At 42.7% G+C, this 25332-nt stretch overlaps 1 protein-coding gene across 3 annotated transcripts in view; it reads left to right on the forward strand.

The window, feature by feature from the left end:
* The window catches only part of LOC121540224 (neuroligin-1-like), a 325848-nt gene that overhangs the window by 37558 nt on the left and 262958 nt on the right, over positions 1-25332 (forward strand). For 2 of the 3 annotated variants that reach the window (XM_041848912.2, XM_041848914.2), the window contains exon 1: positions 19715-20123. The exons of the other annotated variant lie outside the window; for it this stretch is intronic. The gene's annotated coding sequence lies outside the window, so the exon portion shown is untranslated. Of the gene's footprint in view, positions 1-19714; positions 20124-25332 lie in introns of those variants that run through there. 3 annotated transcript variants of the gene reach the window in all.

Raw genomic sequence — 25332 nt, forward strand, 5'->3', positions numbered from 1 at the left:
TGGAGCTCCGAGACAGGATTGTGTCGAGGCACAGATCTGGGGAAGGGTACCAAAACATTTCTGCAGGATTGAAGGTCCCCAAGAACACAGTGGCCTTAAATGGAAGAAGTTTGGACCCACCAAGACTCTTCCTAGAGCTGGCCGCCCGGCCAAACTGAGCAAGCGTCACGTCTGGAGGAAACATGGCACCATCCCTACAGTGACGCATGGTAGAGGCAGCATCATGCTGTGGGAATGTTTTTCAGCGGCAGGGACTGAGAGACTAGTCAGGATCGAGGGAAAGAAGAACGGAGCAAAGTACAGAGAGATCCTTGATGAAAACCTGCTCCATTGTTCAGGATCTCAGACTGGGGCGAAGGTTTACCTTCCAACAGGACAACGACCCTAAGCACACAGCCAAGACAACGCAGGAGTGGCTTCGGTTCAACTCTCTGAATGTCCTTGAGTGGCCCAGCCAGAGCCCGGACTTGAACCCAATCTAACATCTCTGGAGAGGCTAGTGCTTGGCCAGACAGATAGACAGAGAGCTTCTTCCTTGTATCTGAACATACAAATGCACATACGTTCGACAGCTGCCTTATGTAACATGGCCCGATCTTTTTCGAGTGCCATAACAGTTCAGGCATCCTGCACCTTCATCCCCGGTGCAAATCCGTTGTTTACAGGCTGCGCAGAGCAGAGATGGCTGGTGGGAATTACTGTATCTCGTTGTCGCGCATACCGTGGCTTCGTCTCACCCTGAGAATTAGGCCAGCCACACATCATATGTAAATAGGGCAGAAAGACACGTCCTCTGACTCGCAGATACATCTGAATTCTAATCCCATTCACCGTGGGATTTTAGCTTTTGCATTATTTAGTGGAGGAAGGCCATTAAACGAGGCTCTGTTAAGGTTTAACTGCTGACATGACATAGCCTGTCATTTGTGACCGTCAAGTACGACACTCTAAGTGGAAAAAGTCATGAGAACATTGAGATATAAGGCTATATGTGATTGTTTTGTTAAGAAGAGGGGAAGTGAAATAGAATTGTCACACTAACATTCTGAAATTACTGCTGCTGACTGCTCATCACATTCGAGTTCCAGGAATAGAGGCCTTATATAAGCTCCTTTTCTTTTATATTGACCTCATAAGCCAGACACCTTTTGAACATACAGAATAGTAATTTGATTAAGAAAAGTTCAACAATACATTATATTATTTCTATAAGCCTCTGACGGTTTAAAACCATTACTTTTCCTTTTTCAATTTGGCATTATGTCTACAAATGGTGACCTTAAAGGCCATGTGCAGTCAAACAAGTGATTTTCCTGTGTTTTCTTCCATACTATGAGGTTGGAATAATACTGTGAAATTGTGAATATTATGAAAATGCCCTTTTAGTGTAAGAGCTGTTTGAAAAGAGCACCTTACATTTCAGCCTGTTTTTGTGGGATGGAGTTTTGGCCTGCCTGGTGACATCACCAGGCGGTAAATTAGTAAGAGTTCCAAACCTCTTTACCAATAACAGCTAGTTTTCAGTTTTCCCCTCCCCACTCAGACCACTCCCAGACAGTCCTAGCTAAATCTTTGCTTGAGAAATTGCTATATTGTTAAGAAGCTTTTTCTTGTTTCTTTTTGACCATTTTAATTGAAAACAATCACAGTAAGGTACTTAATTGTTACCCAGAAATTATTTGATATTGACATAAAAACGGCTGTATTGGAACTTTAAAAGTCTGAGGTCATGGGTCATATTATAAAAGATACCCGGAACTTTAACTTTGCATTCTAGTCTCTATAGTCTCCTATATTTAGAGATAATTATTCATTTCCGGTAAGTGAAGATCTTGGAAGACCGAATATTTAAGCAATAATACATGAGAGGCCATGTGTTATGGCATAACACATGGACTCGAGTATATTATTGCTTTTATACAACAGGTTACAACGGGTTACCAACGGGTTACCAGCATTACAAATCTAGATTATTTCCCAAACCATCCATTTTTCAACAAAACGTGATACTACATTCACTAACACTGGTTGTCAAGTGACATTTTAGGCATTCTCTGGTCGTTAGTTATTTTCGTATTGACTGCCATGTAAAGCAAAACTACCCAAGCGCTGGTTTATAGTTCCAGAACCTTGGTTTCTAGGGACGTTGTCCATGGTTCTGAAAACAGCGCACGTCTGGTCTATGCATAGGAAAATTGAATGTCAGATCAAAACATTGTATAGGGGCGCTGTCCATGGATCTGAAAACAGCGCTGAAACATTGTAGCAAAGACATTGAGACAGCAGATCAGAATAGAAACCACAATGACAATTGTTTTCGGATGGTCACAGCATCGACAGCTATTTATTTATGATACTGAATGCACATTTCCACGGGGCAGAGCTCGTTCCCCTAGGTTCTCATACATGCAGCCATAACGATTCTCTCTGTCTCTTTCTATTGGATTTTTGTGGTTCATGGTTTCTTCATTTTTGTCTTCTTTTATCATTAATGAGTTTGGCTTCAGTTTGCAACTGCAAATCAAACCACAACCTATTCAGTAGGTGGCGTAGAAACTCTGGAGAATATTACCCTTCTCCTGTTTTGAAACAGTTGCCAGAGCGATGTGTAACCCCTTTTCTGACAGCCATTCCAGAAGTCATTCCAGAAAGCACTTCACTGCCCAGTTGGTTTGTCTTGATGTAGCTAGCTTCTTAATTTCTCTCCTTTTCTATGTCGTCTATAGCAGCGTCTAACGTTACTGATTTCTGCATGTCTAACGTTAGGCTCAGGTTGCTGGTCCGCTTGCTCTTCTTCTTGTTTCATTTCTTTAATATCCTCCTCCTCCTCTTCTTGTAGGCACCATTCATTAAACTGTAGTGGATAAAACAAATAAAAAGTAACTTTAAAATTATCCATGACGAGTTACAGGTGCTAATACTCGTAGTTGTAAAAGTAGTAGTGGTAGTGCGTTGCTACGTAGGTAACGACGTAAACAATGGCACTTTATATGAACTTAGCCATGGGTATGTTGTCTCATATATCATGGGCAGGAGAGGCTCTAACAATGGGAATTCCAAACCACCCTGTATAATTAAGTGATAATGCCCTCGAAGCCGGTGTTTGGAGGATATATTGGCACGGGTGTTGTTAGGCGCGAGATGAAGTCGAGGGCCGGCAAAATGTGCCAATATAACCTCCAAACACCGGCTTCGAGGGCATTATCACTTTTATACAACGGGTTACCAACATATTCAAATCATGATTGACATATTTTCATTAACAACGTTATTTTGAATAATTTATTCATACTATTTCATCCTTCCACAATATATAGTCCCGACACAAATCTAGGGTTGCTAGAGACATGACCCAGTCGTTCAGTCTTTTTGTTCTGTATCTATGGACGCGACCCAGTTGTTCAGTCTTTTTGTTCTGTATCTATGGACGCGACCCAGTCGTTCGTTCTAAATGTTCTATTGCCGTACTGGCTGGCAACGTTCTTATCCCTTGCTTGCTAGCTAGCCAAGTACTGCTAACTTACAGTCACGTCAAAAACTGCAGACAGAATAACAGCAAAGTAGCTGCATTTGCATTTGTTTAAGCTGTTTTCTAGTGACATTTATTTGGATACATCCATAACAATGAGTTAATGAGGCGCTTATTTTGCCTGGCATAGAAAATGTGCTCACGCGTCAGGACACTGTTGTTCAGAGGAGCTAGCCAACAACACAGCTACAGTAACACAATCACTTCAAACTGAAGCTGGAAAGACTGCAAATTAGCTGCGTTTCATTGTACCTTTTTTCAATTGAATTTTTTTTGTATATATCCATAAAAATGATGCCAGCTGATTCATGATTTCGACTGGCTGAGAAACGCTGCCTGCCTGTTTGTCTCGTCCCGACTCCCGACACATTCATTACTATGGGACAGCAGGAGATCGAATTTCAATATTGAAACGATGTTGCAAATGTCGGAGAGACAGACAGTAAGGTTCATACAAATCTCCGCTGTTGAAAACTAAATGTTAGTCTAAAAGAAATGTGAGATAATGTCTAGATGCTTTTTATAGTGGAGATCAAGTTTATAAATTGCCTGGCTTGGCTGATGAGACAGTGGATTAAGCAGTCAGATGGAACAGAGTAAAAAGCAATTTTAACGTCATAGATTTAGCCGGTGGTAATTTGTGGAATAGACACCGGCTGGAATGCGGTTTTAACCAATCAGCATTCAGGATTAGACCCCCCCCTTGTATAATTCCCTATAACGCACGGCATATGCACGGTAGAATTCAGTGGCTATAGTTCATTCTTACATGTTCTATGTTTGAGCTGCTTTTGAAAGCAAACATCTAATTAAAAACATTATTGGCATTGTTGAATTCAATTTTCATAAAGGCAAGCTAGGACTGATGGTTTGGTTGTTTGGTTACCACGGTAACTACTGTAGCTATCTAGTAAACTTGCTAGCTACTTCAGTGGATGTTGAACACATTTCTACCGGCAAATGAACACATTTTCAGTGGCAAATGTGTTAAATTATAGCCATGGTATATAAGGGATAATTAACTTGAGTCTCTATGCGTTGTCTGGAAAATAATGCAACTCAGTGGAAGGTCAGTTCACACCTTCCACATCGTTGTCACGCCCTGACTCTAGGACTCGTATTTGTTGAGTCAGGGTGTGTATTTTCTGGGTCGTGTTGTGCTATGTTTATTGTCTATGGTTAGATCTAGTATGTATAGATCTATGTTGGCCTGAGTGGTTCCCAATCAGAGGTAGCTGTTGCTCGTTGTCTCTGATTGGGGACCATACGTAGGCAGCCTTTTGGCACCTGTTAGTTGTGGGATCTTGTTCCGTGTTATGGTATGTTTGTGTGCTACCTTGGACTTCACGTTTCGTTTGTTGTTTTTGTCGTGTGTTTATTCGGTTAATAAACATGTATGCTTAACACGCTGCGCCTTGGTCCGTCCGACAGTCGTTCATTATTTTCCACAGAATGCATAACTCCTCGTTGATTATCCCTCACATATTTCATCCACACAGATGCCACCTTGCATACTGTAATAATGTTTTGGCCAAGAACAGCCTCATATTGTGCATACTGGTTCTCTATGCTGCAGTAATGCAAACATAGCTGTCAGCATGAATTATTCATCATGATTTAAGAGCAGATTATTGACTCTTATCATAGTTATTTGGAAATTGGTGCTCAGATAATTATTCTAAAAGGAGCTGCAATATGCTTATTAAAGTGGAGGAATATTCATATTCATGTATCAGATCAGCATTTTTCATCCTCAATGTATTCAATGTGTAAAATACCTTGTGGAGTTACAGTGACATAATAAATAATGCAGGGATGATAAATGAAATTGTCTTGCCCAAGCTATGCAAGTAAGATAAACACACAGCATATGTGTAGTGGTACCGCTGTTGCCACATTGTGCTTTGTAAGGTCCATTCCCCTGACAGAACATACGTATCAGTGAGACACGCAAGCACACACACACACACTACCTGAATTCACGATGATCCAGCTCAGTTTAATACTTCAGTATTCTACAATATTGTGTTTCTCACCTTGGTTTATGACCTGTATCTGCAGTAGATGAGGGCAGTGTAGGTAATCAACAAACGTGTCTCTTTCAGGTCTTTAGTGAAGGTCGGCCCGAGATAGGAAGGGAGTCCATATTAATTACCTTTAGAATGGAGGGTATTCAGCTCTTCACTCTCCCATTTCAGATTTAATCAGGCTCTGGAAGGACTGGCTGAGTTTTACAGAGAACGAGCAGGAAGGAGAGAGGAGGAGGGAGAGAGGAGGAGGGAGAGAGGAGAAGGGGGGAGTGTTGAAAAAGAAGGCTTTCTCTGAGAACCACTATGAGGCCATTTCTACATTCATTATGGCTTTTTAATTTCTGTAAGTAATTGTGTCTTTTCACAATGGGCTTTATTTTACAGTGCAGCTCAAACAGGGCCTATGGTTACAGCGCATAGAGCTGCCTGTCAGCTGCCGTATTGCTCCACCGTGGCTGCCAATGGAAGCATAGCAGGCTCTCCCTGAACTGTAATGGAATGATGAATTAATGATCACAAATACAGTACTGGCACACGAACGCTAGCATGAACGGACAAACAAACACACACACACACACACACACACACACACACACACACACACACACAGCTGTGTCCTTCAGAGACAGCTGTTCCATCACAGGTCTCCATTCTCTTAGACAGCGTTTACAGGAAAAAACCCTCTATCTGCTAGTCATGTACTTTTTTTCTCCACACTCTACACCATAGCCCTGGACTACTCTGCTTAACGGTGAGCTTGGCCATCGGTTATCGACTTTTCCACTGTTTTCACCTGACTCCTGGATTAGGGGTAATTCTCTGATCCAGCAGCATTTTCAACATTTAAAGACCATGGCGTATCCATGGTGACGGCAGACAGCAGTCAGTTCTTCATAAAGGTGTGACAATTCAGATCCCCCTTTCCTTCACCCACCTCTTTCTCCATCCCCCCACTTTTACCTCTTGAATCCTGAGGTGTCATATTTCTTTGTCAACCGTCACCTATCATTTTCAAATTACTACAGCATAATATGACACTGCTCGGTCAATGAAGACTGGAGATATGTGTGTATGAACACTGTATATAGTAGTCAAATATCATTAAAGCACAGTTATTATATGAGGCCCCCCTCTTTATATTAACTACTACCTCAAGGCTATAAAACCTTATTGGGTGTGGGAACAGTGAGACCTAATGGGAAAAAAACACAATTTCATACTATTCTCCAGCAGTATCTCAAGGATGAACTTTTTTGAGCAGTCAGTAATCCTTGTGACGTAATTCTTAATGTAGTGTTTATTCTCCATTATGATGGAATCAAACAAGATAAAGCTACATTACTGACATAGATACCTGTAAATGATACAACAGTGTGTTGTTAAAGCTTTTTACAGTTTTGAGAGGCTTCACATTCTTCCCATGCCACGACCACTTACATCAATGAAGAACTTGACAGACTTCCCTTTATTCTTGAAATGATGAAGAGTGGAATATGTAAGGTATCTATCACATTTCACAACACATACCGGAATTTTAGCCTAAAAGGCACTATTCTCAGGGCAAAAATCAATTTAGGCCCATTTCACACTTTCAGGTTATTCTATCTCTCTGGTGTTATTTTTTACACCCAGTTTAAACACATTATGCTGCTTGGAGGAACTCAGAGTTCTTTGGGGTTGACAAATTCAGCAGTGCCTTTCCCAAGGTTTTCCCTTTATTTGCTAAGGAAGACTAAGGCAGACAGGGAGGATGAGTGGGAAGAGGAGGGGGAACTGAGAGTTCTTGGCTGATAACTTTTTCCTCTGTTGTCAAAAACTAAGTTAGAGATAAATGTTTTACATCAAAGAAGATGGAAAGCCCAGGCTTCATAACGCAGCCTGATCAAGCTGGTGTCCTGTGTGTTTTGGAATACAAATTAGCAAAAGGCGCCGAGCAAAAACAGTTTACCTCTGCCCCGCAAAGACGCTGACTGTGATCTCAATGTCAGACAATTTTTGGGGGGAGGAGGTTGTGCAGAATTCTGAAACAGCCATATCTGCTTGACCTTGCATCCAATGAGAAACAGCAGTCGTGCCTTGCTTCCCCACGCATTTTAGCCACTACTTTATTTATAAATGTAGGAAAGTTAAAGCTCTCTACTAGCACGCTGGTGTATCATCAGATCCACAATGCAGACCCATCCTGCTAAGTTTAGCAGCACAGTGAGCCCATCTTAATGGCCAGACCAAACTCCCCACTAGACTCATTGGTAAGTGGAAATGGGAGGACAAGAAGCTAATATGTCCTCGATTGTCCCAGATAAAATAAAATGGTCTCAGATAAAAATCTTTCTAAATTAATTTCCTTTATTTACTTATTCCAGACACTTTCTGGGACTCTTTTGATCCGAGGGATGAGATCACCACTAAACCAGGCTTCTGTATATCATAATAATTTCCCTACAATGAACCTCACATTTATTTATCTGATAGATAGATAGAGGTTTGCCCTTGCCCCTTGCTTCACAGACACTTCTGTCATTTCTAGTGGGCACAGAAATACTCCCAGGCACATTATGTGAGTGAGTATCTCTAAGACCATGCCTCTGTCAGTTAGGACATCACACATAGTAGAAGAGCTGGCTGGCTGGTTCAGCACCATGGACAGCTCAAGACAGAGTAGGGCCCAGTTTCCCGATACCGATGGAATTTAGGCTTACGAGTGTTTTAACAATGCATCTTTCCTACAATGGCCGAACATGTAACTGTCACACCCTGACCTTAGAGATCACCTGTATTCTCTGTTTGGTTAGGTCAGGGTGTGATTTGGATAGAATCTAGTTTATTCTATTTCTATCTTGGCCGGGTGTGGTCCCCAATCAGAGGCAGCTGTCTATTGTTGTCTCTGATTGGGGATCATACTTAGGCAGCCATTTTGCCTACCTATGTTGTGGGATCTTGTTTCTGTTTCTGTTTTGATTAGGCTTGTTGCTGTTAGCCTTTAGAACTTCATGTTCAGTTGCTTTTGTTATTTTGTCAAGTGTTTATTATAATAATGAAACATGTACGCATACCACGCTGCACCTTGGTCCAAACCTTTATACAACGAATGTGACAGATGATCCCACCACCAACGGACCAAGCAGCGTGAACAGGAGGAGCAGACATCATGGACATGGGAGGAGATATTAGACGTAAAAGGATCATGGACGTGGGAGGAGATCCAGGCAGGTATGGATCGCCTTCCTTGGGAGTAGACGGAGACAGCGAGGGAGAAGAAACGGCAACTCAAAAAGTCCCGATCACTAAGGAAGCCCGAGAGGCAGCCCCAAGAAAATGTTGGAGGGGGGGCACACGGAGCAGAAGGAGGCCCTGAAAGGGCTGACTGTGGAGGAAGAGGAGGCCGCTATTATAGAGGCCCTCCAAGACATGCAGCTCAGCACTCTGAGAGAGGAGATAACTACCTTAAGGGGGCTGTTAGCTAAGAGAGAGCAGGAGAGCTCCCTTCAGAGTGAGGCGCTGCAGGAGGCCCACAGGGAGAAGGAGTCAGTGGATGCACGGAGAGAGGAGCTGGTCAGACAACAGGAGGAGCTGAGAGAGGAGTTAACCCTACAGCAAAAGAGAACGCAGTCCTTAGAGCAGAGGCTGGCGGAGCCAGGTTTCAGAGTAGAGCCAACTCCCCGCACTAGCGTTAAGGAGCGTGGGACCATACAGGCACCCTGTTATGCTGTGATATGCACTGTATCTCCAGTGCGCATTCACAGCCCGGTGCGCTTGGTGCCCGCGCCCCGCTCTTGCCGGGCTAAAATGAGCGTTCAGCCAGGACGGGTTGTGCCTGCTCCTCGCACCAAACCAGTGGTGCTTGTCTCCAGTCCGGTACGGCCTGTCCCTGCTCCTCGCACCAAACCAGTGGTGCGTGTCTCCAGTCCTGTATGGCCCGTACCTGCTCCTCGCACCAAACCAGTGGTGCTTGTCTCCAGTCCGGTACGGCCCGTACCTGCTCTTCGCACCAAACCAGTGGTGCGTGTCCCTAGCCTGGTAAGGCCCGTGCCTGCTCCTCGCACTAAACCAGTGGTGCGTGTCGCCAGCCCGGTGCGCCCCGTACCTGCTGCTCGCACCAAACCAGTGGTGCGTGTCGCCAGCCCGGTGCGCCCCGTACCTGTTCCTCGCACCAAACCTGTGGTGCATGTCTCCAGTCCTGTACGGCCCGTACCTGCTCCTCGCACTAAACCAGTGGTGCGTGTCGCCAGCCCGGTGCGCCCCGTACCTGCTCCTCGCACCAAACCAGTGGTGCGTGTTTCCAGTCCGGTACGGCTCGTGCCTGCTCCTCGCACCAAACCAGTGGTGCGTGTCCACAGCCCAGTGCGTCCTGTGCCAGCGCCCCGCACTGGCACGAAGCCACCAGTGATGATTCATGGCCCGAAGAGACCAGCTCCGGTCAGCTGCTCCACTCCAGTGCCAGAGCAATCCGCTCCACCGGTGCCAAGTCCAGCTCCGGTCTGCTGCTCCACTCCAGTGCCAGAGCAGTCCGCTCCACCAGTGCCCAGTCCAGCTCCGGTCAGCTGCTCCACTCCAGTGCCAGAGCAGTCCGCTCCACCGGTGCCTAGTCCAGCTCCGGTCAGTTGCTCCAGTCCAGTGCCAGAGCAGTCCGATCCACCGGTGCCTAGTCCTGCTCCGGTTATCTGCTCCCTACCAGAACCGGGGCAGTCCACTTCACCGGTGCCCAGTCCGGGTCCGGTCGTCTACTCTTCCTCCATGCCGGAGCCATCTGCTCCACCGGGGTCCGAGCCGAAACCAGACGTCAACGCCTCTCCAGGGTCGAGGGCTCCCACACCAGGGTCCAGACAGGGCTTGGTGCATCGTGGGAGGACTGAGAGGGAGCTGGCCAGTGTCCAGACCAGGTGTGCTACGGGGAGGCAGGAAAGGAGAGGAGTTTACTGCCTACGTCACGTCCGAAGCCGGAGCCGGAGCCGGAGCCACCACCGAGGCTGGAAGCCCACCCGGACCCTCCCCTAATGAGTCAGGGTTTTGCGGCCGGAGTCCGCACAGATCACCTGTATTCTCTGTTTGGTTAGGTCAGGGTGTGATTTGGATAGAATCTAGTTTATTCTATTTCTATCTTGGCCGGGTGTGGTCCCCAATCAGAGGCAGCTGTCTATCGTTGTCTCTGATTGGGGATCATACTTAGGCAGCCATTTTGCCTACCTATGTTGTGGGATCTTGTTTCTGTTTCTGTTTTGTTTAGGCTTGTTGCTGTTAGCCTTTAGAACTTCATGTTCAGTTGCTTTTGTTAATTTGTCAAGTGTTTATTATAATAATGAAACATGTACGCATACCATGCTGCACCTTGGTCCAAACCTTTATACAACGAACGTGACAGTAACATGCGTTTCCCAAAACACCACACAGAGATTACAGTCGCTAAGTGCGTCATTGGAGCATGTGTCGATACTGATAGGATCGAAAGAAAGGCAGCACTGCTCTCAGATCAGCTTTCTCAATTCAAATCTTATCTTTAACATTATAATTATTTCACAATACTGACGACGGATCAGCTCCACCTACGGCTGCACATATTGAGGCGGCTTATTCTAACGCTTACCCAATAATAATGCACAAAATCACAGATTTGGCACATCATTGCACTCATGTTAGGCTACAAATCATGAAATATATTGAGACAAATTACAGACAGTAGCCTACAAGTAGCAAAGTAGTGAAAATTAAATACTGTATATTTCAATTTGATTGAAATAGGCCTATAGCTTACTGTATTTATATTTTAATGCAGTCATCTCGGTTTTCATTTGAAGCATATTTTTATATGTCACTTGTTTGTATCAATTGTAAAGACATTGGCAACTTTGTATTTGTAGTCAACTTTGTTCTGAAGTTATCGGCAGTCACAGAGAGACAGATAAACCATGAGATTCTATGTTTAACGGAGATCTTCTGTGTATAAAGTGATGCGGGAGGGCAAAAAAGGATCTAACGATGCACTTAGCTGTTCTACTACTGGTCTGAGGCAGGCATTAGATTACGAGCGCTTTCAAGTGCAACGTTAATAATGACTGTTTTGGGAAACATCTAGGAGATTTAACGATGCTCCTACGAAGGGTATAATGTTGAACTTAGTCTTAAGATGCTTTTGGGAAACTGGGCCATGGTCTGAGGATGGCTGGAGCCTAGTGGCTTCCTGTCCCATCCTGTGGCAATCTGTTTTGCCAGTAGTGGACCGTAGCAGTCACACTGACCCCGTGGCACAGTATAAACAAGATTTAGTGGGCAGTCAATATGTGCCAAACAGCTACAGCCCCTTCCTCGGCCTGATGTAATTGGAAAGGGCTCTCAGATACGGTGGATCCACACCCTCCCAGCTTCTCACTCAGTGACAAAAGGAGAGATCCTGCACGACCAATGAATCCCATTTTACTCTACCTGATGTTGTTAGGCACAGACAAACTCCCTTATGACACAATGAGGGGACAAACTCCTTATATGTGATTGTGAAATCATAGTGGATAGCTTTGATGGGAGTTAAACTCTGCATTGTAAAGATTTCTGGTTGAATATTTTCTGCATCATATTTGTCCAACAAGGACCATTGTTGTTTTCTTGTTGTCTTTCTCTATTGACAGGGCCAATGAGAGAGGATTACTGTGTTTTGGAGTCGAAATGGCTCTGTAAGACGCATTTAATTTCACTCTCGCCTCTCCCCCCCTTACAGATTCATTACAGTTTGATGATATCAGATGATTGCTCTCACTCCTAGAACAATAGGCTGCTGGTCCCCCTGGCATGAGATCTAAATTTGACGGACTTTTCACTCAGACATCAATGAGTCACTTTGCCAGAACATGTCTGCCTCTAACCATATCTTACTAGACATGAAGGGAGAAAGAAATTCAACAGTATGAATTGAATGCCAAATCAGTGTGAATGGGATTCTGTTACAAAACGTTCTGGTACCAAAATCTTTTGGGTTTACATATATACTGTACAGTGGAGCAGTCTGCATATTGTTATCACTACTCTTTTAAATTAGCATGCCTTGATTAGAATGTTGTGTAGCTGACAATCTATTGATATATGGCACAGCAGAACTCATCATTGCCTAAAGAGTTTTGTTACAGTAGCCTTCCATATGAAGCTCAGTGGTAAATGTTGCAGATCCTCTCATACTATGGTTTTCTTATTTAAACATTGCTAAAGACATTATTGGTTTACAACATACAACATGGCAGTTGTAATTTCATTTTAAAACAATCATGTAAAGTGATTTACTTTGTATTACAAAGAATGAGAAGCACTATTATAGCAGCCAGTGAGGACACAAGCCACACTGTCATTACAGAATACCTGTGGAACTGATCGTGGCTGACACACGGGAAAAGCAATCACAAATGGAAGCATTTTCATTTCCATTAATTTAGTTATGGATTAAAACCTGACCCATTTACTAATCGTGGCGGTGGCATGGTTTTGTCAGCGCCTGTGCTGGGGTCCTGGTTGTTAGACAGATTACACCATTAGACTATCATCCCTGCTCTGTATCCGGGACCACCTGAAGGCAGGTGGTGGGTGGGTGGGTTGGGCTTTAAATCAATCACAATACTTAGAGATAAAGATACCTACTTTGCTATCCTTTGCAACCACATAGTGCACAGAGGATTGGCAGGCAGATGAGCAGCGGTATATACAGTATGTGATGATGGTGTGGCATGGGTTATTTTTAGATTGGTGCTCTTTTCTGATGTTTTATCTCTTGCTGGAAGGGAAATCAGTGGGTGAGGAGGAGGAGGGGGAGATAGAGGAGGAGGAGGAGAAGTAGGTAGAGGAGAAGGAGGTGGGAGGAGAAGTATGAGGAGGAGATAGAGGAGGAGGAGGAGAAGGAGGAGGAGATAGAGGAGGAGGAGGAGGAGGAGGTGGGAAGAGAAGTAGGAGGAGGAGGAGCTAGAGGAGGAGGAGAGTGGGTCAGAGGAAATGGGGGTTTGCCACAGAGACAGGCAGCTCCTCGTAGCCAGGCGTAGGCAGGCCGATCCTCAGAGTCTGCCTGAGGGGGGGCCTGGTTATTACACCAGCGTCTGCTTGGCACCATGCTCTCCTCTCTCCACTTGGGGCGATGGAGCCATGTGGTGCTGTACCCAGCCTCTCCTCCACTGCCTCTCCCCTGCCTTTTTCTGTCTCCCCTAACATCTGTCCACACGCTTGTCCCACATTGTGCATAGAAAACGACCTATAGGTATCTGCATGATGGCGGGCACCTCAGAATGATGGCCCAGGCTGACATATGGAAAAGCCGGCGGTGCTTCATACGGTTCTAGAGAGGACCTCTCCAGCTTGGCACTATGTACATGGGGGGAGAGAATGGCAGGGTGAATGACTAACATGAGTCAATTTCAAGTGTCTCCCAATAGCAACTCCATCTGGGAGATCATGTTGTTGCCCATTACATAGATTATAGACAGGATAGATGCTGTTGTAGTACTGAGCATGAGTCGTATGAAGGGGACGTACTTCACTCAGGCATTGAAGAGCGAACATGGATCCACAGAGGAGAAGTGGGTTGGCGTAATTGACATTGTTTGTGGTTCTTTACAGATATTAGAATCCACGGTCTGCGCTGAATGCAGAGCTTTAATCAGAGTATCCACTAGCAAAAAGCAGCTTTTAGATTCTATGGGTGGAATGAATCATGGCTGAAGTCAGGGCAGCGTTTCACTGCTAGTGGCCGAAGTGCATTAATGTGAAAAGTGCAGTAAAACTGTGATGCGTACTGAGTACACGAAGAGGCAGGATGCAGACGCAGGAATTAACAAGGTCAAGGTTTACTTAACAATGAGAAAGATAAATAACAACGCTAGAGTACACGACACGAAGTTTAACAATCACACACAACATCATCCAGAACAGTCCAGGGCTAAATAGGGGTGGTGATGAGATGATGAGGTGCAGGTGCGCTGGAGGTGATTAGGGTGCGTTGGGTTTCCATTCCGGTGTTGCCGAGGTGGTGCGCTCAGACCGGTGGCTCAGTAGACCGGCGAATCAGAGCGCCGGAGGGGAGCAACGGGAGGAGACGTGACAAAAACGTTCAATGGTTTATCCGGTTGTCTGTGATACAAATTAAGAATGTCAATTAAAATATGCAATATTAATGAAATTATATAAGACGCAATGATACTGAACAAGGAAGACCCAGTTAGCTGGAGGCTTTTATTTTATTTTTTTATGCTTCAGCTCACTCAAATGGGAAACAGGCTGTTATCCAGTGCATTTCCTTTCATTCAGTGACAGCAACAAGCAGCCACAGCATGTGGGTAGCTAGCCCAGTAGTGACCTTTTGTGACCCCACACCAGTCTTCAAGGACATCTATGCCCTCTTGTGCCAAACAGCACCCATATCACAGAGGATTTTTAATACAGCTACCTCTTTGGCAAAAGAGGACAAAGAGAGCATGGTTGCTAAGTTTCCCCTTATTCTTAGAAAGCACTTCAGTTTTCCCGGTTGCCATATCAGCTGTAGCAGCTGAGTTGCTTGCTATCTGTCAGTGCAGTTATCACAATCAAAAGTTCTGTTCAAATGCTTATTGAGGAGACGTTCGGTTGAACATCAGTCTCTGGTTCCCCAGTAATCTGATGACTGTCAACAAAAGGACAGCACCGCTTCAAGATATCCCAGACATTATTTTGCTCTATTACTGTACCTCTGAAGTAATACTGAAATTACTACAGCCACAACATTGTACTATGCTCTGTGTTACCACATGTTAAAGGTCAACTTTGGCCAAAAACACAAAAATAACGTATTTAAACTGTATAACTGATCAATGCACCATCATATCAGGGCATTTAATGTAAAGAAAAAGAAAATGGATGAATAAGATATTTGGCTACAGAAGTGCCATTTCTTATCGATCTCTACAGCTTCTGTCCCAAAACAAATCCTGTGAAATGACGTCAACACACACTAGAGGGGTTGCTGGTTAGCTAAAGTGGCTAGCTTAGCTAATGAACTAGTCGGTCGCTGCGTGCATGACCAGAATGACACATTGACGAACCACCAAAGGCACACCCCATTTCTGTTTGAAAATTGAGAAAGGGGAGGAGTTTTTCGTGTCCAAAGGCTACCTTTAATACAATGTTGTTATTAGTGTTATTACAGCATTTCTACACGTTTAAGAGCAACTCAATGTAAATTGAGATTCTTATTTTGTGACTATATGTCTACACAATAGAATCACCACTGAAAATCCCTTTGTAGTGTAGAAATCTATTAGACCTAGCCTTCTCTGCCCTGTGATTGGCCCACATGCTTTTAATATTATAAATAGGGTTAAACTGCAATGGTTGTTTTCCCCCTCTTTCTTAAAAGCCCAATGCAGCCGTTTTTATATCAATATCAAATAATTTCTGGGTAACAATTAATTCTTAAGTACCTTACTTTAATAGATTTCCATTAAAATGGGAAAAGTGGCTTTTTAGCAAAAAACAATTTCTCTAGCAAGAATTTTGCTAGGATTGTCTGGGAGTGGTCTGAATAGGGAGGGGAAAATGGAAAACTAGCTGTTATTTTAAAGAGAGGTTTGGAACTCTCTTTGTTATTGGTCTATTAACCAATTTACCACATGGTGATGTCACCATGGAAAGCCAAAATCTCCTGCCCATGCAAACCTGCTGATTAAAAGGTCCTGTGTAGATTGTATTTTCAACCAGCAACTATCAGGAAATAAGACTGATACATGTTTTAGTTTCATCAGCTGTTGTACAATATGACATAAAACACAGGGGGAGAAAACACATTTTGACTGCACTTGGCCTCTAACATGGATGTCCTGTCTGTGGTGCTGAAAATATCCTTTAGGTGAAATTATATGTAGTGGTAGTCCCACAATTCTTGTAGCAAACAGAGCAATACTTGTAGTATTCTCCATGTGTAGGGTGTCCACCCACTCTGCCCAGTATAGCTCGGCCTACAATACCATAGTGCCCTCTAACCTCACCACAAAGCTCATGGCCCTGGGACTGAACTCCTCCCTATGCAACTTGGTCCTGGACTTCCTGACGGGGCGCCCCCAGGTTGTGAAGGTAGGCAACATTACCTCCTCGACACTGTTTCTCAACACGGGGCCCCACAAGAGTCCGTCCTCAGCCCCCTGCTGTACTCTCTGTATACCCACGACTGCGTGGCCTCACACCATCAAGTTTGTAGACGACATTACAGTAGTAGGCCTGATTACCAACAACGACAAGACAGCCTACAGGGCGGAGGTACGCACTCTGACGGTGTGGTGCCAGGTAAACAACCTCTCCCTCAACGTCAGCAAAACAAAGGAGCTGATTGTGGACTTCATCACAGCCTGGTACAGCAACTCCACCGCCTCGGACTGCAAGCAGAGTGTGGTACGCTCAGCTGACAAACCATTGGGTGCACCCTGCCTGCCCTCCAGGACAAAACCAGGTGTCGCAGGAAGGCCAAGAAGAACCGAACCACGGCCTGTTCTCCCCGTTTCCATCACTCAGACGTGGGCAGTACAGGAGCATCATGGCAAAAATTGGCCAATAGCGTCTACCCCCAGACCATCAGGCTGCTGAATAGCCACCACTAGTCAGCTACCTGCTCCCCCTGTGCATTGTTTTATTTCACTTTGTCCTGCATTGTTTGAGCCCGAAGCTCAATAATTTCACTGTACCCTGTAATTGACAATTAAACTCTCTAATCTAATCCAAATTCCACTTCCTTATGTCATAAATACATTTTAACAAGACAAATATGATTCTTCATGTTCTGAATCATTCAGTGGGGACTTTCTCTAACATATCATAAACATTACAGTACTGTGAAAAATTATTTGCCCCTTTCTAATTTTCTCTACTTTTGCATATTTTTTTTATACTGAATGTTATCAGATCTTCAACCAAAACCTAATATTAGATAAAAGTAACCTGAGTGAACAAATAACACAACATTTACATACTTATTTAATTTATTTCATAAACAAAGTTATGCAACACCCAATGCCCCTGTGTGAAAAAGTAATTGCCCCCTTGTGCTTCCTGTAGTTGTTGATCAGTCTCTCACATCGTTGTGGAGGAATTTTGTCCCACTCTTCCATGCAGAACTGCTTTAACTCAGCAACATTTGTGGGTTTTCAAGCATGAACATTTTTGCCTTTTTCATGTGTGTTTTGGATCAGCTTCAGCTCACAGACGGATGGCCTGACATTCTCCTGTAGAATTCTCTGATACAGAGCAGAATTCATGGTTCCTTCTATTAAGGCAAGTCATCCAGGTCCTGAGGTAGCAAAGCATCCCCAAACCATCACACCACAATGCTTGACCGTTTTACATTTTTAGTCATTTAGCAGACGCTCTTATCAAGAGCAACTTAGATTATCTTTTTATTTTTCATACTGGCCCCCCGTGGGAATCAAACCCACAACCCTGGCGTTGCAAACGCCATGCTCTACCAACTGAGCTACATCCCTGCCGGCCATTCCCTCCCCTACCCTGGGCCAATTGTGCGCCGCCCCATGGGTCTCCCGGTCGAACCAGGATCTCGAACCAGGATCTCTAGTGGCACAGCTAGCACTGCGATGCAGTGCCTTAGACCACTGCACCACTCGGGAGTCCGAGTTGGTATACGGTTCTTACTGTGGAATGCAGTGTTTGGTTTTCGCCAGGCATAATGGGACCCATGCCATCCAAAAGGTGCTTCCAGGTGCTTTTCGACAAACTTGAGTCAACTTTTTGGACGAGATGGGTTAAAAAGCAACAAATTTTAGGTATTGGAATGGCCTAGTCAAAGTCCAGACCTAATCCTAACTGAGATGTTGTGGTAGCACTTGAAACGAGCAGTTCATGCTTGAAAACCCACAAATGTCGCTGAGTTAAAGCAGTTCTGCATGCAAGAGTGGGCCAAAATTCCCCCACAGCAATGTGAGAGACAGATCAACAAGTACAGGAAGCATTTGGTTGCAGTCATTGCAGCTAAAGGTGGCACAACCAGTTATAGAGTGTAATGGGGTAATTACTTTTTCACAAATGGGAATTGGGTGTTGCATAACTTTGTTGATGAAATAAATAAATAAGTATACTTTTTTTTTATGTTTGTAAACTCAGGTTCCCTTTAACTAATATTAGGTTTTGGTTGAAGATCTAATAACATTCAGTATCAAAAATATGCCAAAATAGAGAAAATCAGAAAGCGGGCAAATACTTTTTCACGGCACTGTATATCCAGAAAATGTCGGATTTCATGACCTAATACATCCGATAATAAGCACCGAGCTCTATTGACAGAGCGGCACAGCTTTCTCGCAGCGATTTTTTTGGATTGTGGTGGTCGTGGTGGTCATCTGCAAAGTTGTTTCCGAGGGTCACAAAAAGCAAAATTAACATGACAGGAGCTGAATTAAATATAAAAGGCTTTGAAAATAAAATGTTTGCGGTACACTCAGTGCTCTGTTGACATTTCGCAGAGATACACTTGTTTTTGTGATAAACCTTTAAAAAAGAACAGGAATTTAACATTCATATGAAAAGTGCATACTAAACTATTAAAATACTTCATGTCATGTCTCAAAATCAATATCTATCTTACCTCAATAGTGTTTTATGTCCTCTGGATTCGAGAAGAAAGATTAGAAATTCAACGGTGAGCCTGTCAGTTAGCCTTAATTCTTGCACAGAATCCAATTTTCCTGATTTTTGACCACTTTTTTTTCTCTGGCCATTGATTTAGTCACCCTAATTTTGGCCATCCTACAAGGGTAAAAACTCCAATAACTTTTGAACGGATTATGATAGAGACATGAGGTTTAGACCATTGGTTTTCTTAGAGGAGTATATTGGTCAAAATATACATGTGCCTCAAGTATCAATGGTAAAGTGCTTGCAGAACAATAGCTCCATATGGAGCCTAAGTCCAATTCATGGTTGAAATAAATATCGCTCTCTGGGGGTGATATGCTCATATCCACTGAGAGGTACTCATACTGTCCTAGAAAAACAGTCATGCAAATAAAATGTAGTCAACAAGTAACTGTTAGGGGAAAGGAATATTTCTTGTCTCTTTAAAAATATTAAGCAGCTTTATTGAAGTTCCTTCCAGGGCCACTAGGTGTATCTCTGCTCCATTTCTCGATCAGCGCATCCTCTCGCCAACAGGGACGAGAGGAGACCTCGTCATTTTATCAAGCAAGTGCACCCTGAATCGTGAGGGAGCGAATAAATATATTTCAGTTTATTTTTATTTTTATGTCGTTAAGATAAAGAGGGGTGTGCAAAAGCCGGAGCAAATGGTCGTCTCTGATGAAGGAAACCATTTTTGGATTAAATACACTTTATTCCGGCAGAGGGGGATCCTTTAGTTTTTCTCTTCTGCAAAATTGTTGGACCGAATTATGACGAAGTATGAAAAGGCGAGTTTATAACCTTTGAAGTGAAGTCTTTTTTTTTTTTTTACCAAAGCTTGTGCCTCGGATTTTTTGGGAGATGATTCTAAAGAGCAATGCACTCTGAAATAACGAGACATGGCACTGAGGAAAATTGTCTGAGGTGACGAGTGGTGGAGATCAAGCCTTACGGTAAATATACATACATTGAACTATGACTGTTCAAACATGCTATTCGGTCACAGCTCATGTCTACTTTTATCAAATGGCGATTTTAAATGCAAGCCTTTGAGTCGAGGTCAATTGTAAGATAGTGGGAAGGAGGGAAAAAACGAGTTCTAGACTACCTAGCCTACATGTATTTATTTTCATGCATAATGTGTATATTATAGTATATTTAGCCTATATAATTATCCTAGAGTTATGATGAATTTCAAATTGGGATGCTAGCATGGCTGCTACATTCAACGATAGAGCATATTTAGCTATGTTTGGCACATATGCTCCTGTCCAGCTCTCTGGTGAAGTCTGTCTGTTGGAAGCTCACACACTCACGTGCTTTCATGTTTAATTTGAAAATGTGATTAATCTACTTTCATAATGGTCAGTTGTGCTGATGCCAGTTGCCCAGGTGCTTAGGTCCAAATCATCATCCATTTTAATATCACCTGCAGCCCTGTGAAGAGACCTAACCCTATTTATTCAGTGCAATAAAGAACCAGTAATTATTTTCTCTGCGAATTGTAATAGAACATCATCATCACTGATGAAGGAAATTCAATTTCCACCCGCCTTAATTCAATAGAAATGTTAATTGATATTAATTGACCCATAAGGCTAAATACCTAACGCTGAGTCGGGAATGTCTTAGCCTTCATTCATTCATTAATTTCAATGACTATGTTCGGAAACGACTGAATAGACCCTCAGATGGTGGATAAACATTGTATGCTATGAAGAACTGAATGATATGGTAAATCGAGTACACGACGTTTGATGGGAAAGTTAAACACTATTGGCTATAGGTACAGGGCACCAGCAAACTGGATAAATGCAGTAGGTCCTATTTGTGTGTGCTCAATTTATAGCCCAAAGACAGAAATAGTAATGGCAGTAAAAAGCTGACTGGATTAGTTTATTAGTCGTTAATGATATTATCAACAATATGGATGTTTTATGCATGTTTGATATGGGGGATAAACTCACCAGTTATCATTATGTGATCTTCGAGCTATTAGTCATTGACGTCCATTGCTATATGCATACGTGGCCATTTTCCCTATAGGCTCTATACAGTGCGCTCTGTTGTGGTCCGGTTAATTACAGTTTTTATAGACGTGAACACTGCATGTTGTGTCGTTATAGCCGTATTACTCCTGTAAAAGCTCATAAAATGGGGTACCCAATAAAATCTTACAAAATATTAGAGTCAAGGACAAAATTGAATGTGATTTGAGATAGAGAGACATATGATTGTCCTCTATTGTAACACAGGGACAAAAAAGCATATATTATGCATATTAATTTGTGACATCTCTCTGACCGCAACTATCCCAGAAGGCAAAACCTGGTTGAAAAGACGTCAGTATGACGTCTTATTCTGGTCGCAAACTGTTAAAAATATATATATATATATAAAAAAAAATTTTAACAAGTTTTTACTGACCATAATATTATGTATGTTTCTGGCCACCATATGACCAGTTGGTCATAATTGTGACCTATCTGACCAGCTGGTCATAATTCTGACCACTACTGATTCAGAGGGGTCGGGTTAAATGCGGAAGACACATTTCAGTTGAATGCCTTTATATTATATGCTATATTATGTACTGGTCATAGTTAAGACCTCATCATAACCTGGCAATGACCACCTGACTACAGCACTACAGTATTGCAGAGGACAAAGTTGGATATTGAAAACATTGTTCATTACATTTCTATTTGTTTCCATAGGCACCAATTAAAGTTTAAATCTGCAACCTTCTTACATTTAAAATAGATCAAGCAATGGCAAAAACAAATCTACATCACCATTTTTTGCACATGTGCATACAGTTATTGTTTCATAATTCACCCACATACATTACATGCCTATAAAGACTGGGACACAGTGTATATAGGTCCATTGTTTTATTTTATTAATGATTAATAAGAGTGGTGTGATGGGGTAGATACTCATCAAGGACTTCTGAGCATAGAATGCTATCTGGAGTGTAGTGGCTCTCTTGACGAGTGGTGTGATGGGTCAGATCTGCAATGAAGAGAATCAGCGCAATACAACTTTATACATTTCATATTTGAAGAGAACTAGAAAAGGACATTCCTGAAGAAACTTTATGGACTTCCATGGTACTAGTTGAAAAGGTTTGTGGCAGTATAGCTTAGAGATGTCTTCCAAAAAGAGCAACTTGCTCATATATATACTTTGTCTCCTCCATCACCATTGCGGTTAGGGGCATATTTTAGAACTTTTCAGAGGGCCTGCAACACATCAACCTCCTGAGTTTTATGGCTTTTCATGAAACTTACTGTAAGCATAAAAAGAGAAGAAAATAAATTAACGATTGGCATAATGTTGGCATGCAGGACACGACAGAACAATAACACACAGTAAAATATCTTTAACAGTCAGAATCTACAAAAAAAATCTAATTGTGTCTGTCAAATTTCTCAACTGCTCACATTTACTTACCAACTACAATGGAGCACACACGAGTGGTAGCAAAGGCATGTTTGCTCCTCTGTCAATCTGAAACATTTTAAGAAAGAAGATATGAAAATTACACAGTATTTGGATGATGACAATTTTGAACTCATCTCTAAATGGTAAAGGTTTGCTGAATCTTAATACATGTTGTAATATTCAAACAACTTTTTATAAACACACCGCTCCATAATCCTGAAGACATTGTCCCAGACAGAGGTTCCCCCAATTGAGGACAGCTTGGCAGTCTTAAAAAAAGAAAGGTAAATGCAACAATTAAAGTATAAAATAAAAGAATAAAGAGACAATACAATATTATATTTTACAAAAGTTATGTGTCTTTCATATCATTCCTGCAACAAACATTGTTAGAAATGGGTGTAATTGGCCAATCTCTTCCTCTTCTCTGCAACTGCGCACGTGTGTGAGTTTGAGTGAGCGACAGGGAGAACGCGCAAGAGAGAAATGGGAGAAACTTTACATGACTCACCAAGGGAGGTGTCTGTTGAATCAGGACACAAAGGTTTTGCACCCAAAAAAAAAAAAGCAGAGTTAAAATAGGATTTTATTTGCTTTACAAACTTATATTAATCAAAGTGGTGCTATTTCAATTGGATGTACTAACACTAAGATCAGGCAAGCATATATATATATATATATATATTTGCGAGAAAAAAACAACATATGGGGGATTGGAAGTGATGCAGACAATTACATTGATGGAAGTTACAATCTATCTGCAATATTAAAGATGATCTACCCCCTAAAAATAAAATAGCATGAATAGCATGTCTCTTGGGGAATCCAGTTTCAGTGAGACCTGATGCAGAGAAAAAACGTTAGTGATCATCAGCATACAGTACCAGTCAAAAGTTTGGACCCACCTACTCATTCAAGGGTTTTTCTTTATTTTAACTATTTTCTACATTGTAGAATAATAGTGAAGACATCAAATTGATGGGGTGGGGGCCATAAAAAAACGCAACTCATCATGAGGGGCCGCAGCGGACCCACCATGCGAGCAAAACATTTTAGCAGCGAATAAATAAATAAACGTTTTTAAAGTTAATGTCCTGCAATTCCCCCCAAAAATTTGACTAGCTTACAATGTCTCACACACGCAATAGATGTTCCCTATATGTGTATTCATCAACCATCTCACTCTCTCTCTCACACACACACACACACACACACACACACACAGCTAGCATGACACAATGTTGACATCATAATATTTTCTATAAGTTATTGTGATCATCATCATAATCATCTCTCTCTCTCTCTCTCTCTCTCTCTCTCTCTCTCTCTCTCACACACACACACGCACACGCGTCACGCACACACACACACACACACACACACACACACACACACACACACATACACACAAACAAACACACACACACTGTCATTAACTACACAGATACAGTTGAAGTCGGAAGTGTACATACACCTTAGCGAAATACATTTAAACTCAGTTTTTCACAATTCCTGACATTTAATCCTAGTAAAGATTCCCTGTCTTAGGACAGTTAGGATCACCACTTTATTTTAAGAATGTGAAATGTCAGAATAATAGTAGAGAGAATGATTTATTTCAGCTTTTATTTATTTAATCACATTCCCAGTGGGTCAGAAGTTTACATACACTCAATTAGTATTTGGTAGCATTGCCTTTAAATTGTTTAAAGCCATCCACAAGCTTCGCACAATAAGTTGGGGGAATTTTGGCCCATTCCTCCTGACAGAGCTGGTGTAACAGAGTCAGGTTTGTAGGCCTCCTTGCTCGCACACACTTTTTCAGTTCTGCCCACACATTTTCTATAGGATTGAGGTCAGGGCTTTGTGATGGCCACTCCAATACCTTGACTTTGTTGTCCTTAAGCCATTTTGCCACAACTTGGAAGTATGCTTGGGGGTCATTGTCCATTTGGAAGACCATTTGCGACCAAGCTTTAACTTCCTGACTGATGTCTTGAGATGTTGCTTCAATATATCCACATAATTTTCCTTCCTCATGATGCCATCTATTTTGTGAAGTGCACCAGTCCCTCCTGCAGCAAAGCACCCCCACAGCATGATGCTGCCACCACCGTGCTTCACGGTTGTGATGGTGTTCTTCGGCTTGCAAGCTCCCCCTTTTTTCTCCAAACATAGCGATGGTCATTATGGCCAAACAGTTCTATTTTTGTTTCATCAGACCAGAGGACATTTCTCCAAAAAGTATGATCTTTGTCCCCATGTGCAGTTGCAAACCGTAGTCTGGCTTTTTTATGGCGGTTTTGGAGCAGTGGCTTCTCCCTTGCTGAGTGGCCTTTCAGGTTATGTCGATATAGGACTCATTTTACTGTGGATATAGATACTTTTGTACCTGTTTCGTCCAACATCTTCACAAGGTCCTTTGCTGTTGTTCTGGTATTGATTTGCACTTTTCACACCAAAGTACGTTCATCTCTAGGAGACAGAACGCGTCTCCTTCCTGAGCGGTATTATGGCTGTGGTACGTGGTACCTTCAGGCGTTTGGAAATTGCTCCCAAGGCTGAACCAGACTCGTGGAGGTCTACTATCTTTTTTCTGAGGTCTTGGCTGATTTCTTTTGATTTTCCCATAATGTCAAGCAAACAGGCACTGAGTTTGAAGGTAGGCCTTGAAATACATCCACAGGTACACCTCCAATAGACTCAAATTATGTA

Source organism: Coregonus clupeaformis, chromosome 26 (assembly GCF_020615455.1).
Source record: "Coregonus clupeaformis isolate EN_2021a chromosome 26, ASM2061545v1, whole genome shotgun sequence".
Taxonomy (NCBI): domain Eukaryota; kingdom Metazoa; phylum Chordata; class Actinopteri; order Salmoniformes; family Salmonidae; genus Coregonus; species Coregonus clupeaformis.